Source organism: Equus asinus, chromosome 23, assembly GCF_041296235.1.
Source record: "Equus asinus isolate D_3611 breed Donkey chromosome 23, EquAss-T2T_v2, whole genome shotgun sequence".
NCBI lineage: Eukaryota > Metazoa > Chordata > Mammalia > Perissodactyla > Equidae > Equus > Equus asinus.
This window is the reverse complement of record NC_091812.1, coordinates 16,752,637-16,767,408: the sequence shown is the minus strand read 5'-3', so window position 1 is coordinate 16,767,408 and position 14,772 is coordinate 16,752,637.

Genomic DNA, 14,772 nt, shown 5'->3' with positions numbered 1-14,772 from the left:
CCATTGCCTCTGCGTCTGACCCTCCTGCTCCACAAACATAAGTTGGCCCTACTCTGTGCTAAGTACTGTCCTAAGGGGTTGGGTTATAGCTAGGAACAAAACCAACCAAGGTCCCTGGCCTTGGAGACCCAGCATTTTTCATGAGGAGACTCAAATTCAACAATATGCATATCAAGTGAGTAAACTGCATAACAAGCAGAAGATGGCAAGTGCTAGTGAAGATGATAAAGAAGAGCAGGAAGAAAATGAGGGTACGAAGGTTAGATGGGCAAGATACATTTCATGAAGATGACATTGAGCAAAATTTGAAGGAAATGGGGGTCAGTAATGAAAATTCTGCTGAAATATAATCTCATTTGGGTAGTGTCAAGGATTTGCCGGCAGCTGTCTGAAGGAAGAGTGTTCCACGTAGAGAGGACGGCTGGAGAAGCTCTGAAGGCAGAGTGCGCAGGGCCTGGTCTGAGAACATGGAGGAGCCCGTGGCTGGTGCGGAGTGAGGGCGTGAAGGGGCTGGAGCAAGGAGAGAAGTCAGAGGGGAGAGGGGCGTCATGCGGCCTCGTGAAGGGCCCATCTATAAAATGCAAGCAGCCTCAGGGACGTTGTTTGAAGACTAAATGACCCCCTTAAAGGTGAAAAGAAAAAAAGCAAAAACAGCAAATACTATAGATGTGTGTTAAATGTTAGTTCAGCTGCAGTAAGTGTGCACATGTTTCACACTAAGTGCAAAAGAGGAAAGATCGCCTCATCTGCTTTGTACTACACTGAATGTAGCAAGATAGATAGAGGTAATTTACAAACTTCTGACTGTGTTGATGCCTTGAGAAAGGGAAAGAATGAAAACACCTTTAGCTCTGATATGAAAAAAAAGATTAAATGAAATGAGAATACAAAAAGTGCTCAGTACACAGTCCTGTCCAATGGAAATCTCATGCAGGCCACAGATGAAATTTTAAATTTTCTAGTAGCCACATTAAAAAATTCTTAAAAAAATACGTGGAATTAATTTTAATAATGTTTCATTTAACTTTGTATATCCAAAATATTGTCATTCTATCATACAATCAATATAAAAATTATTAATGAAGTATTTCACTTTTTTTTAAACAAAGTCCTCAGGATCTGGTGTGTGTTTTATACATAGAGCACATCTCAACTGAATCAGTCACATTGGACGTGCTGAATAGCCATGTGTGGCTGGTACCTACCATATTGGACAGTACGGGTCTGGTGTATTTGTAATGCCTAATAAACGTCAGATGGTACTGGTAAATCAATAGGAACTGGGAAATACTCTTGGCCTTGTTTTGAGAGAGGAGGCTTGCACCAGTCAAAGGCCTGATGCTCTCGTCTGCTGGGTCTCCTCCCTGCGCCTTGGCCCGCCTCAATGGCTGTCTCATCTAGGATCCCAGATTTTTCAGCTCAAAGTCACTGTAGAGGTGGGTCTGTAAAGGAAAGATCTGGGGCCAGCCTGCGGAACTTGAGGGCACAGGAATTTGAGTTCCCCATCTCCCGGGGCGCATCTGTCACCATTGTCCCAGCTCCTACTGGACTCATGTCTCACCGCATCGTGCATCAGTTCATCCAGTTCTCTGCTTCGCCTTGTGTCACGCTCAGAATTTCTACCCGAGGGGTTCCTCCACCAAAGGTGTCTGGTTTCAAGATCTGGGCTGTGTTTTCAAATGACATTTCAGCACCTTTGGGAGTGCCGTCATGGCAAGAGTGACAGCATTAGCTCAAGCGTTGGTACTGGGATGCCAAGGGCTCAGACGCCCAGCAAATTGGTGACTCAGAGACGGGTGTCGGGGAAGGCCCCACCTCTTAACTATGTTTTTCCACTAAAGATTTAATAAAACTACCACTGTGGCAGTATTCTTCGTGTGCTGCCAGCCTCTTCCTTTGCATGGAAACATTCCCAGGTCTCCAAGCATGGATTCACACGGTGACTGGAAGTCCAGGGAGGGAGAGCAGAATAGGGAGATGGCACAGGCTTGTTCCCTGGGGAGGGCCGTGTGGCGAGGGCTCCTGGTTGCCTCGTGGTCTCTGACAGTGTGGGCAGGACAGGCTCTGGACACAGCTGCCCCTCAGCCCAGGAATAAGGGCCTCCAGCTCTGCCTCAAAGGCCTCCGTCGGAATGACTTCACTGCCTTCTCCTCCCTTCTTCCCCCAGCTTCTCTTCCACTCAGGAAAGAAGGTCCAGTGGGCCGGCTGCGGCCGCCAGCCTGGCTCCGTAGAACGCAGCGCTCAGCCCTTCTTCTGTTGGCACAGCTCTTACAACAACTTGGTTTTACATCTGTCATTGCTCGTCCTTTGCAGGGCCACAGGAGAGGTGGTGGCATGAGCTTCAGTCTCAGATGGCTGAGCAAACAGAGGAATTGAGAGGTTGAGTAACTTGCTCAAGATCACTAGGTCTGAGACTTGGGATTTGACTTGACTATGAAGATTTTCAAAGTAATAGTAATAACCATAAAAATAATAGTGGCAATATGTAGCAGGTACCCAATAAAAGGAAGCCATTATTATTACACAAATTAGATAAATATCTAATTGGCATCTTGGCACCTCGTCTCCCTGTTACTGGGCCAGAAATGCTATCTTTATACAGACTTGCTTTGCATTTTAATGGGTAACAGCAGATTCCCAAGGAAGCAGCTCTCCTTCAGGCGTTGTTAGTTCTTGAGTGATGGAGAGCCACGTCCTGGGAAAGGAGACAGAGTAGGAGCTTGAGTTAGCAGAGAAGGGGTGGAAGGGAAAGGGGCACGGGCTGCCAGGTAGGAAGGGTCCAAAGGAGGATTTCCTCTCTTTAATCCCGTATGTGGCCCGCTGTGGCGGAGGTGGTGACTGCTCACTGAGGAGTCCACAGGCTCCCCTGCATTCTCCAGCCTCCCTTGTGATTAGGTTGGGTCATGTGACTTGTTCTAGTCAATTGAATTGGGAATATTGTGTATCTCCCCCTGGCCAAAAGCTTATTTATTTCCTCCACCTCTTCCTTCCCCTACCTTGGCCATCTTGGAGACCCCGTGCTCCAGAGGGCTATAGGGTGGAGGATGGCCACCCAAATCCCCTCAGACTTCTTTGTGACCAAGAAATAAGACTATATTGTGTTATGCTACTGAGATTCCAGGGCCTGCCTGTTACTGCAGCGTAGCCTGGCCTCATCCTACGCTGCTAACATCGGCGCTGGTACACCTGATGGTCAGACCTCTCCACAGTTGGTGTATTTTCAGGGGCCTGTCTATGAGCCAGCCTCTGCTTTGCAGAAGCAGTAAAATGGTGCTTTGGCCCAGACCTGCTCTTCAAAACCCTGAAATGCCACCATCCCGAGGGGCTTTTCCCAGAGGCAATAAGGTACTGCCAACATTTCCTCCGCCTCTTTGGCGCAGAGCAGAGGAGATGCTTCATCTGCGGAGGACAGAGACACTTGCAGATGCAGACCTGGCTGTCTCAACGTTCTCTTGGCTTCCGTGTATTCCTACTCTCCTGGGTTTCTTTCTACCTCACTGGGGGATCCTCAGTTTCCTGCCATCTTCTCCTTCCCTTCTCCGTGACTCAACTTTAGGGCAGCCCCAGGGTACATCCTGGGACCTCATCTCTCTGGGCACCTAGGTGATCCCCTTGGTCCCATGCTCAAAATGCCATCCATATGCTGATGATTCTCATGTTTCCATCTCCATTCCAGAGGACCATTTATCCACATGCTTCCCTGACATCTCTACTCTAAGAGACACTGAAAACTGAGCATGCCCATAAGAAGCCCTGGATTTGCCCACCCCTCTCACTTTGCCACATCTGTGTTCACAGCCCTAGCCTCTACCCAACCAGGCAAACACACTTCTGAGACTCATCTGTGAATTCTCTCTTTACCTTCCACATCCAATCTGTCACCAAGTCCTTTGAAGTCTAGCTCCAAATATATGTCCCGAATTTCTCCATGTCTCTCCCCCTTCACAGCTTCTGACCTAGTCCCAGATACCGCCACCTCTCACCCAGACTGAGCCTCTCGTTTGGTGTGGTTGCTTCCAGCCACTACATCCCCTCTTCTTTCTTCACACAGCAGCACAGGATACTATTTAAAGACATAAATCAGGTCACATCTCATCCTGCCTAGGATATGCAGTGTCTTTTCACAGCACTTTGAACAATAATCTAAATACCATGAAATATAGGTACCTAAAGGACCCTCCTAGATCTGGTGTTGGCATCCTCCCTGTCCTCACCTCCTGCCCCTTTCGTTTTGCTTACTAGGCTCTAGCCCCTTGTTACTCTAATATCATAACCTTTCTCCTGCCTCAGGGCCTTTGCACTTGCTATCCCCTCTGCTTCCAGGGCTTTACATGGCTGGCTCCTTCTTGACATCAACTCCTCAGAGAGGTCTTTCCCGAACACTCCACACAAATGAGCCTGCTGATCCTCCCTCTCTCACTCATTACCGTATTTTAATTGCTTATCATCTTCTGAAGTAGTGTTGTTATTTACCTGTCCAGTCACCACCATAAGTGCCGTGAAAGCAAGGACTTTGTCTTTTCACCCCTGTATCCCCATCGCCTACAAGAATACTTGGCATGTAGTTGATGATCAAAAAAATACTTGTTGAATAAATGAATGAAGGAAAGTATCTACTTGAGTTCAAGCCCCAATAGTAGTCTATGAGTTTACCAGCTAGAAGAGAGGACTTCCTCTGGGGAATGCTGCCCTCAGTTAGACCTGGACGAAAGAGGCCTTTGTCCTGGACCCCTTGCTTTATGGGGCCCTTCTCTGACCTTCTTCTAGCCTTGCTCCTCCTCGTAGGATGAGGATATCAAGGAGTTGATGTGATGGGCACTCCCAGACTGCAGTCTAGAAGGGAATATTCTAGAACCCCTTCTAGAACGCACCTCTTCTAGACCCAGAATTCCCTGCCTGGTGACCTGCAGCTCCCCTCCAGGGCCCACAGAGGACTCCTCCCTGTGTCTGTCCTCTCAAGGCCCACTGCGGTGCATGGCCCTAGGCCTGGTGGAGGCAGAGGAGCAGCTGGCTGGGTTCAGGTGTGGACAGGTCTCAGGTGTGCAGGCGGGGATCCGCTCACTCCTCGTGCCGTGGGATGGCGCCTGGGGCAGCAAGAGAAGAGGGGCAGGTGAGAGATGAGGGCTGCTTTTCCCCTTTGCCAGTTTTGGCATGGAACGCCAAGGAATCTGAAAAATCTGCATTGAAACCTGGCCTTCTGGATGGGGATGAAGGGGGAAGATAGAAGATTATGCTCTGAGCAGTTTGTGGGCTTGGTTTAGAACTTCTAAGGGTTTATGTGTGGCCTCCATTTGGACTCTTCTGAGCTCGCAAATGCTCTGGGCAGGCCTGCTCAGGCGTGTGGAATGCCAACTGCCCTCGCAAACACAAGCATGAGACGGTGCAGGCCAGGGAGCATCCCCTTGGTCACTGAAGCAGAGGGACCTCCCTAGGAGAGAGACCGGGACTCATTAGGACGCAGTAAGCCATGTTCCTCTCCCACCTTGTATTTTTGACATCCTCTGCTTGCTTTCCCTATGGTCATGAATAGAATTAATGGTAAAGGATGTGTGAACAAGTTAAATGGTCCGTTACAGGGGATGAGATAAGTAAATTAAGTGAATATGTCCAATGCAATACTCTGTACCTATTGTAACATTTTAGAAAAAGAAGTGACAGCACTAGAGTGATGATAATAATAAAGACAGCTCCCACTTGTTGGGCGCTGGCTTCCGTCAGACAGTGGCCGCAGTACCTCACGTCGCCTCATTTAGGCCTCACAACCACACGGTGGATTGTTAGCTCCAGGTGTCAATGAGGGGACTTGCTTGGGAGAACTGAATTATCCCGGAGTGTGTGGACTAGCGAGTTGTTCTCTGAGTCATTTGAACTAGCCCCCCTCCCTAGGAGAAGGGAAACTGCAATCCTTTTTAAAATTGAATATAATTGCCATGTAAGATCGTGTGAGGTTGAAGCACACCATGCGTTACTTTGATGCGTTTATGCATCGCAGTAGGATTACCACCACAGCATTAGCTAGCCCTCCGCCCCGGCTCATAACTGCCATTTCTTCTTTGTGGTGCGAACAGTTAAGATGTAGTCTCTTAGCATCTCTGAAGTTGACAGTACAGTAGTGATGTCTTTAATCACCGGGCTGTGCCTTAGCTCTCCAGAAATTATTCATCTTCCAGCTGCAAGTCTGTCCCCTTAAACAACACCTCCCCGGTTCCCCCAGCCCTGGGAACCACCATTTGACTCTATTTCTACACGTTCGACTCTTAGATCCACATATGACTGAGATAATAAAGTATTTGTCTTTCTCTGTCTGGCTTATCTCACTTGGCACGACTTGCTCAAGGCCCATCCATGCTGCTGCCGAGGGCGGCATTCCTTCGTTTCTCGCGGCTGAGGAGCATTCCATCGTGTGCGTGGATACATACACACATTAGGGTTAGTGATGCTTCAGCTCCCTGGAAGTTCCCATTTTTCTTCTCCTTTTCTCTGATGCTGGTCGTCAGCTATTGAGTTCCTCCTGGTGCGGGGACCAGGAGGTGAGGGAAGTGGTTTTCCCCAGGGTCCCATCCGGGGGAGCATTGTGGGGCAATCTGGAACTCCCCGCACACTTGCTGCCCTCCTGTTTGCGGCTCGCCAGCTCGGCGTGCTCAGTGGTTTGGTTCCCTCTCCTGCCCGGAGTTGCCTCTGAAGACCCCTCCCTATGACCAGGGCTCTGGCACAGGGTTAGCGAGAGAGAGGGGACCAGGGAGTGAAGAGAAGTGAAATAAAACATGCATAAATCAGTACGCATGGAGAAAGATCTGAAAAGATCTAGACCAACGGGTTAACAGTAACCATCTTTGCATGGTGGAACTACGGGTACTTCCATTTTTTTCCTTTATACTTGTACGTATTTTCTACTTTATTCTAGAAAATACGGATTTTTTGATAAAGAAGCTGTGTGCTTGTCATCAAGGGAATGAGAGAGGGTAGAGAGAGAGGGGTGGCCTCCTCTTAGGTAGATGGACTTGGGCACAAAGGTCCCCAAGGGGGAGAACAGCGGCAGGACGGAAGAGGGAATCATGGAGCGGCGCTGGTTGAGAAGCGGAGAGAATGGGCGTTTGCTGAGTCCCTTTGGGCCAAGCGCCATGGGCCTGCCAGCAGCCAGGCCAGTGAGGAGGCCCCAACACACACGAGTAAAACCCACAACAGAACGTCAACTGAAGCACTACCTTCAGTGAATGGACAGACGCAAACATGCTTTCTCCTTTAAAATAGTTTTGCCCCATGGAACATAAGCAAACCACCACCAGACACAGCGTGGGATGCAGCTCGCACTCAGCAGGCCCGTTTTGTCACTTTGCAAACAGGCATACCCATTTGCAAGCTCAGCGTTGACCCAAGGGGGACAGGACATCAGGCAAGTCTGGTGGCAAATTGATACTTCTCTACCCACAGGTCATGGCCTATTAGCCAATAGGACGGTTTGGTCACACAGGGTTTTTTGAATGGCCTGCTTCTTCTGCCTCACACTCTCCATGCCCTCAGCGGCTCACCCTTCGTACGGCGGGACATTCGTGCACACTCGTGGTACTTGCATTTCCTTTATTCTTTCCACGGCGCACATTGCAGAGTCTAGAATGTGGGATCTCTTCCCTTGTATCTGTTTCTCACAAATGTAAATAGAGAGCAAGAGGCAATTGCTCTCTCTTCGATGCATTTCAGCAGGCTCCCACCACCGTGCCTCTGGGTTTGTTCCTAGGACGGTGTCCCGTGGACCTAAGCATCTTGTCAGCCGTGGACCTCTACACGGCTCTCCCCTTGTTCCCCTGCCCTTTTGTCATTGGCAACAAGAGAAGATGGTCATGGGCATCTGTGAGTTTTCTCATTGACTTTTTAGTTTTGCTTATTATCATCTGCAATGGGCAAAAGGCAAGATCAATAACTGGCAGTAGATGAAGAAAGGAGACTAGAATGGTATGGCAGTTTGGATTCACTGAAGTGGAAGCTGAGAGGGAGTTTGGGGTGCAGGGTATTTATTGGGCATCAACAACTGTGGTGGAAGGGAACTGAACTGTGGTGCAGGCTGGACAAAGCCTTGGCCAACCCAATGGGGAGTTCTGGACGGTATGTGGATCCAGCAGAACTGGGCTGCAGAAGGTTGGGCCACCCTTGGACGGCCGTGACCTTGAGAGGCTCTCTGTAGCTGCGGCAGACCCTCCAGGGGCCAAGGACTGTCTGCTCACCACACTCCCAGCCGCAAGGACAGCAGTTCTTCCCTTGAAGGCGAACCTGGGGGGCCCACTCCGTGTCCACCACAAACAGGCGATGCTGGGTTGCCCAACCAGCCGTCTGGACTAACAAGACAAGTCAATTAAGGCAAATCTCCTTCACACAAACACCTCACGTCAGTCCAGCCTGGACGTGTTTGACAAACTTTCCCAGTTGTTCTGGTGTTGTGTGGAACGGCTTCAACCTGGACAGTTTGGCCACACTGTAACTAGTCTAGGCAAAGTCTTAATAGATGAATGAGTTAGACCTACATAAATCTATTCATTAATGCAAACACACTTTTAAAAACTTAATGCTTCCACTGTTCTACATGACAAATTACCTTTAAAGTTACCTATTATCAAGATCATATTGTCACCACTGTCACCATCATCTGTATCCCCAACAAAAATAACAGCAAAAGTAAAGAGTAAAACTCAACGTTTGTGCTAAGAAGAGCTCACCTCTAAATTCAAGAAAATCCATGAGTGCTACTCTCCCCACGCTCTTCTCCATCTGTGGCCCCTACAGTAGGAGCCTTGAGTGTATGACTCCCTCTCTCCTTTGGATAATGTTCCCCTAGATTAGCAGACTCGAATCTCTCCCCTTCTTGTTCATCGTTTCTATTTGGGTTCTCTGGCTGCCTGTTCCCCTTCCCATGAATGTTCTCTGGCACATTCGAGGTGGAGTGATTGCAGGTCAACTTGGTTGTCTCCATTTCTAATACAGGAAACATCTGTGCTGTGTGCTGTGTTCGACACTGTGCGGGAGCGAGACGTGCGGGTGGGAGCAAAGGGGTTGTCTGGCGCTCAGATTGCTCCTTGTATGGGCAAGCCTATTTGAAGATCTCTCTAATTAGATAACTAGCACATAAAAATTGTAAAACAAGCAAAAAAAGGAAAAAGAGGAAAATATAACAAAGAGAAACCAACTTTCACCTAGAGAAAGACACAGTTCCCATTAACTTTTCCAGTTACTGTTTTGAAAGGCACATATTGTAATGCTAAAGGCATAGACCCACGTTTCCTCGGTTTGAATCCCAGTTCTACCACCCACCAGCCTGTGACCCTGGTCGAGGTCCTTGCCTCAGTGTTCTGGTCTGTACAATGGAAAGAATACAAGGCCCTCTGTCACAGGGCTATGAGCACGAGTAAAGGAGTTAGTATTGGTAGAGAACTTAAAAGAGTAGTTGGCTTAGAGTGAATGCTATATAAGTGTTTGTCAAGGAAGTGACAGATGAATTAATAACCATATCCAGAAACATGTCTCTGTGCACACAGAGACGCTCCCCGCAGTCCGCAGGTTCTGCGCTCTGCTTGCCAGTGTGTGCCAATCATTTTCAGATCTCCTGCCAGATGAAACAGTGCCAACTTGCATTCGTTTTTTAGTGACAGTGTATTATTCCATTTTGTGTATGTACCATGACTTCAGTTTTTCATTTTTTGTGCCATGATGCACATTGGTGCCGTGGTCCTCCAGATACATATATGCTTTCACATAATTTTCTGATTATGGCCTCAGGTGAGAGTCCAAGAAATGGAATTGTTGAACATGAAATTTTGTATTTTGATACACAACGTTAAATTGACTTCTGCAAAAATGATGCAGCATGCACTCCCAGAAACAGCGCTGGAAAGTGCCTGCTTTCCGCCTCCTCCCCACCGTGAGGATTGCTCATCGTTTTTCATTTCTGCCCTGTCGCATAGGAACATCATCAGCATCATGTTCACACGCAGATCTCCGACTACAACACAGTTGGCAGCCTTCTCATTGCTTTATCATATTTTGCCTTCTATGACTTGTCTGTTTGTATTCTTTGCCCATTTTTCTATTAGGGTATCAGTTAAAGTTCTGAGTTGCAAACAATAGAAACCAATTTAATCAAATTGAGAATTGATTCTTTTAGGGTACAAAGTGGCTCACGGAATCGACAGATAGGCTGAAAAATGAGTCTTAGAAAATGGGCAAGAACAAAAGGAAGGAAAAGAGACAGAAACCACAGCCAAGGCCACAGGCGAGGCTGGGGGTGAATTAAGCTGCCACCAAGGGACACACTCCCTCCCTCACTGCTCCCAAGGGTCACTGGGCTCTCAAACTGCCCAGTCAAGGAAAAGGCGAATGCCACTATGGGGTATCTGTCTCCTCCTGAGTGTTTGGCACCAGTTCTTTATACATTTGGGGTACTGGTCCTTTGTATGTCTTCTGTGTTAGAAAAATTTTTTATTCCATTTGTATTTGACTTTTAACTTTGTCCAGAGTGTTTTTTGCCATATCAAAATTTAAAATTTTCTTTAGACAATTATAAAATATTTTCAGGTGCTCATGTTCTTGTGGTAGGCCCCTAAATTCTTTCTTTTTAACTCTGGATTCTTCCAGAGCATCACATAGTTCCTATCTGCGGTGGATTGTTGCAGTAGTGGCCTTCAATTTCTTCCTGTCTCATTATACCCATACCCTTGGCTAGTCCCCTCCCAGATTAATCAGGACTTGCACATATGACTTGCATTGGCCAACAGGACAATAGCAAATGTGATGTAAGCAGAGGCTTGAAAAGTGCTCACACAAGAAAGTTTGCTCTCCTGGAGCCCTGCAGCCTGTACCACAGGAAGGAACCCGGGCTCACCTGCTGGGTGATGGCAACTTGTTGATCTGATGGAAGAGATCATCCAAGCCAACCCAAACCAGAACTGCCCGGCTGAGCCATAGAATTGTGAGAAATTATAAATGTTTAATATTTTAAGCCCCTAAGTTTTGAGGTGGCTTGTTACACAGCAAATGCAAACTGATACACTAACTATGAATATAACTCCTTCAAGAATTCTGTTGAAGATAATAACCCCCAATTTTTCCCTGACTATAGTTTCCCAAACTACACAGACTGCAGGAGAGAGTAATTCCGGACCTAGAAGAACCCACCCATAATTCAATGCACTCTGCAACAGACAATCTACAACATTCATTTCCTCGAAGCTCTTCTTAAAAAGAATGACACTGAGATTGGTTCTCCCACTGACTTGAGAAGCATTTGCTTTAGGTGATCCAAAGGATCAGCTATTCCATCCTGCTTCCATTTTTGCAAAAGGCAGAATAAAAATATTCATTTTCGTTTGTTGAAAAGCCAATGGTGTGCTCAGGTCTTGCGAGTGGGTGGGGAATTCCCCTGGCGCTCTTAATCTTTTCCCAGTTATTTCCTCACCCAAAAGGCACTCTCAAACTTCACCTCTAGGCTGACAAATATCCATCATTTATCCTTCTTATCACTTAAAGTTTTCTTTGCTATGGTCTGAGGGTTCTAGCCACAGGAATATCAGGCCCATCATTTACTTAGCCCAGCTTTTTATCTGCAAAAACACAGGGAGGATAATGTGGGTGTCATTCTAGCTGACCTCTTTAATGTCAGTCCTGAATTCCCCCAACATTCCTCAGATTGCAGGGCTGGAAAATGGCTTTTGGTAAAATCACAGAGCGGTAAATGTTAGGGACCTTTGGGTCCACATAATGTAGTCTCTGTGCTCAGTGACACAGACTTGTTAGTGACAGAGCTAGGGCTGAATTACCTGAAGCTGTTCTCTCCACTGGCCAGCTACTTAAGGGGACTTGTTGGCTGCTCCCGGGGCTCAGTCCTGGCCCCTCTTCTCACTCTGTGCTCGCACACCAGGGGAACTCACTCATTCTTGGATGTGTAAATACCGCTTTATGTCTCTGACTTCCAAATTTATATTTGTAAACTCCAGACTCATGCACCTAACTGCCTACTCACTCTCTCTCCTTTGAGATCTTGAAGGTACACCTGAATTTTGTCCAAAAAAACACTTTTTACTTGTCATCAGGTCTATCTTCTCCATCCTCATGTCACTGCCGTTACCCAGACCACTCTTACCACTTACGTGGCCTATTCCAACAGTGCCCGTGGACTATTCTAACAGCCCCTCAATTGTCTTCTCTCTTCTTCTTTAGCTCCCCTCCCACTCATTCTCCACACACCATCCAAAATAATCTTCTAATTATGTAAACCAGATCATATCATGGTTCCCAGTTATGATCCCTTCCAACTGCACGTGGAGTAAAGTCCGAAGTCCTCACAGTGGCCAGAGGCCCTCAGGCCCCAGCCCCGCTTTCTCTAAGGGCACTGCTCTCGCTCTCTCCCTCGGTCTCTTGGTCCCCCGTCCCTGCCCTGCTGTCCAGCACCGCTGTTCTGCTTGGAAGCTTGCTTCCCTCCCTTCCTCATACTTTTGGCCTCAGCCTGGATACAGCAGCCTCCACTGGGTCTTTTCTGATAACTTGCTCATCTCCGAGTCAGCCCTTTACTTGATCTTTCCATGGCACTTATTGCAATTTGTAATCCTTTTATCAGTATGTCCTTTGGCTCAAACTCATTTACTGTCACTACTCTGTGAGTGCCCTGAGAGCAGAGCCAAATCGGCCTACCCACTGCAGCGCACCTGTTACACGAATGTCGGAAATCATCTGCGGCCCCACATCAGCTTCTCATTGTAAAGTGGATTCTCAGACCTTCTCAGTGCAGGGCTTTCTTCTCTGAGTAGATCTTTAGAGACAAAATATTCTTTTTCTCTTTGCTTAGAGTTGTGCTTCCTTTTCATATAAATACAGGAATTGGAGGCTGGTTTGGCAGAGCTATGCTGTTGGCTTATTTACTTTACTTTGGAAAGAATGCAGATGCTTAGAACCTGCAAACTCCCGTAGACTTATATCCACGTGTGTTTTGCAAATGGCCATCCATCCTTTCTGACCTTCTTGTACGTTCATTTCTTTGGAGAGCCCCAATTCAAGCAGATAAGTTAGAATGATTGTTTCCAACACTCCCAGCCTCATGGTCTTTAACGGATGACGCTGACCCTTTACTTTCATAGTGATCCATATAAATAAGCCAGAATGGAACAATGCTGCAAGAGAAAGAAGGGTTTGAAGAATCCACAGGGAAGGCTCCATTTGCTGCTCAGCAGTGAGTAACTTAGGTCACACAGCTTGTCCCTTCCCCGGAGGGTGATACCATGGAGGCAGGGGGATTTGCAGAAAAGTCTGACTGTACTGACCTGGTCATCTGCCTGGATGAAGGCTAACCTGGCAGTGCTCCCTTTATTATACACATTTCAGATTAGTCCTTCTAAAGGGGATGGGAGCCAGAGAGGTGCAAATGCATGAGTTTTTCAAATGGACTTCATTTTCAAAAAACACAGAAATCCCTGAGTTTCTAAAAGCAGGGTTCTCCAGTGCGCTCCTGAATATGGGAGCCCAGCCTGAACACTCCTCGAAGCATTTCCTAGGCGTGCGGTTATTGGTGAGGCTGAAGCGGGAAAGAATTGGAGAGCACAGTGTCTCTCAAGGAGATGGCCGGGTGTCACACTGTGAAGGAGCTCTTCCAGGGCGAGAGGGTCACCCGTCCCAAATTCACCTTCGAAGACTTTCTTGAACTTCTCAAATTTGCAGGATACATAACACGTCGGTGTCCTCTGTGCCAGATCAGAAAGTCCCGGAGCCCCGGTCTGCGCAGCCACTGTGCCGCGGAGCGAGCTCCCGCGGCCGTGCACCGTCCTGTAAGTACTTCTCATAAGCACGCCTTAAAAGTTGGAGAAAACTTTTTGAAAGCCAAGTAAGTGTTCTTTTAGCTCAGAAAATAGACAACCTAAATCTGGCCCCGTCTGCTTTCTTGTGCAACAAACTCAACCCCATTTTCCACATTTTAATGCAAAGTGCAGTTTCAAACATAAGTTGCCACTGGAAGAAAGCGGCTAGGCAATTGCCCACAGAACCCACTTTCACCTTCGCCGTTGCTGAAGCTGGCCCAGGTTCAGCGTCTACATGGCTGCCTGCCGCACACCTGCGGCCTGGGCTCCGGCTCCTCCCTGAGTTCCCAGGCAGCCCTCACAGAGGCACCGGAACAAACCCTCTTTCCCAGGAACCCTCCCCACCCCGCCCCGGGGCCAGGCCGTGCTCTCCCTCTCCTTGTCACCCTGCTGCCAGCCTTTGGAGGACGGCCATCCTGGCATCTTCCCACCACAGGGAGCCATGGTTTTGGGCCCCGGTTTGCGTCTGTCTCCCAGAGGAGGAGGATTCACAGAGCCTGGCTTTGAGGTTGTGTGGAGCTGGGGATCAGGGAGGCTCTCTAAGGTGGGGGAGCCAGTTGTGCCCACCTCGTCACCTGGCCTGGAGAAATGCCATCCTGGGTTCCTTTTGTTCATGTAAGGAAAAGAATGTCAGCGTGCAGACTGGGCCCCCAGCAGGAGAGCGGGCACTGCGGATGCCCTGCTGAACCTCAGCTGTTCTCGCCAGTGACATCGGTGTGACAGGGAGATATTTGTTCAGGTGATGGGGCTGAGTGGGCCTTGGGCCAGACCCCCCATCCCCAGGGGCCACCCTTCCAGCGCTGAGAGGCAATTGAGTCCGCACACTGGCTTAATCCTGTATCCCCTCAACCCGAAAAATCCAACCAGCTTCTCTCACTAACACTTTGAGGTTTTGGCAGCTAGACGGACCTCCCTCAGAGACACTGGAGGCCTGGCGTGGGCC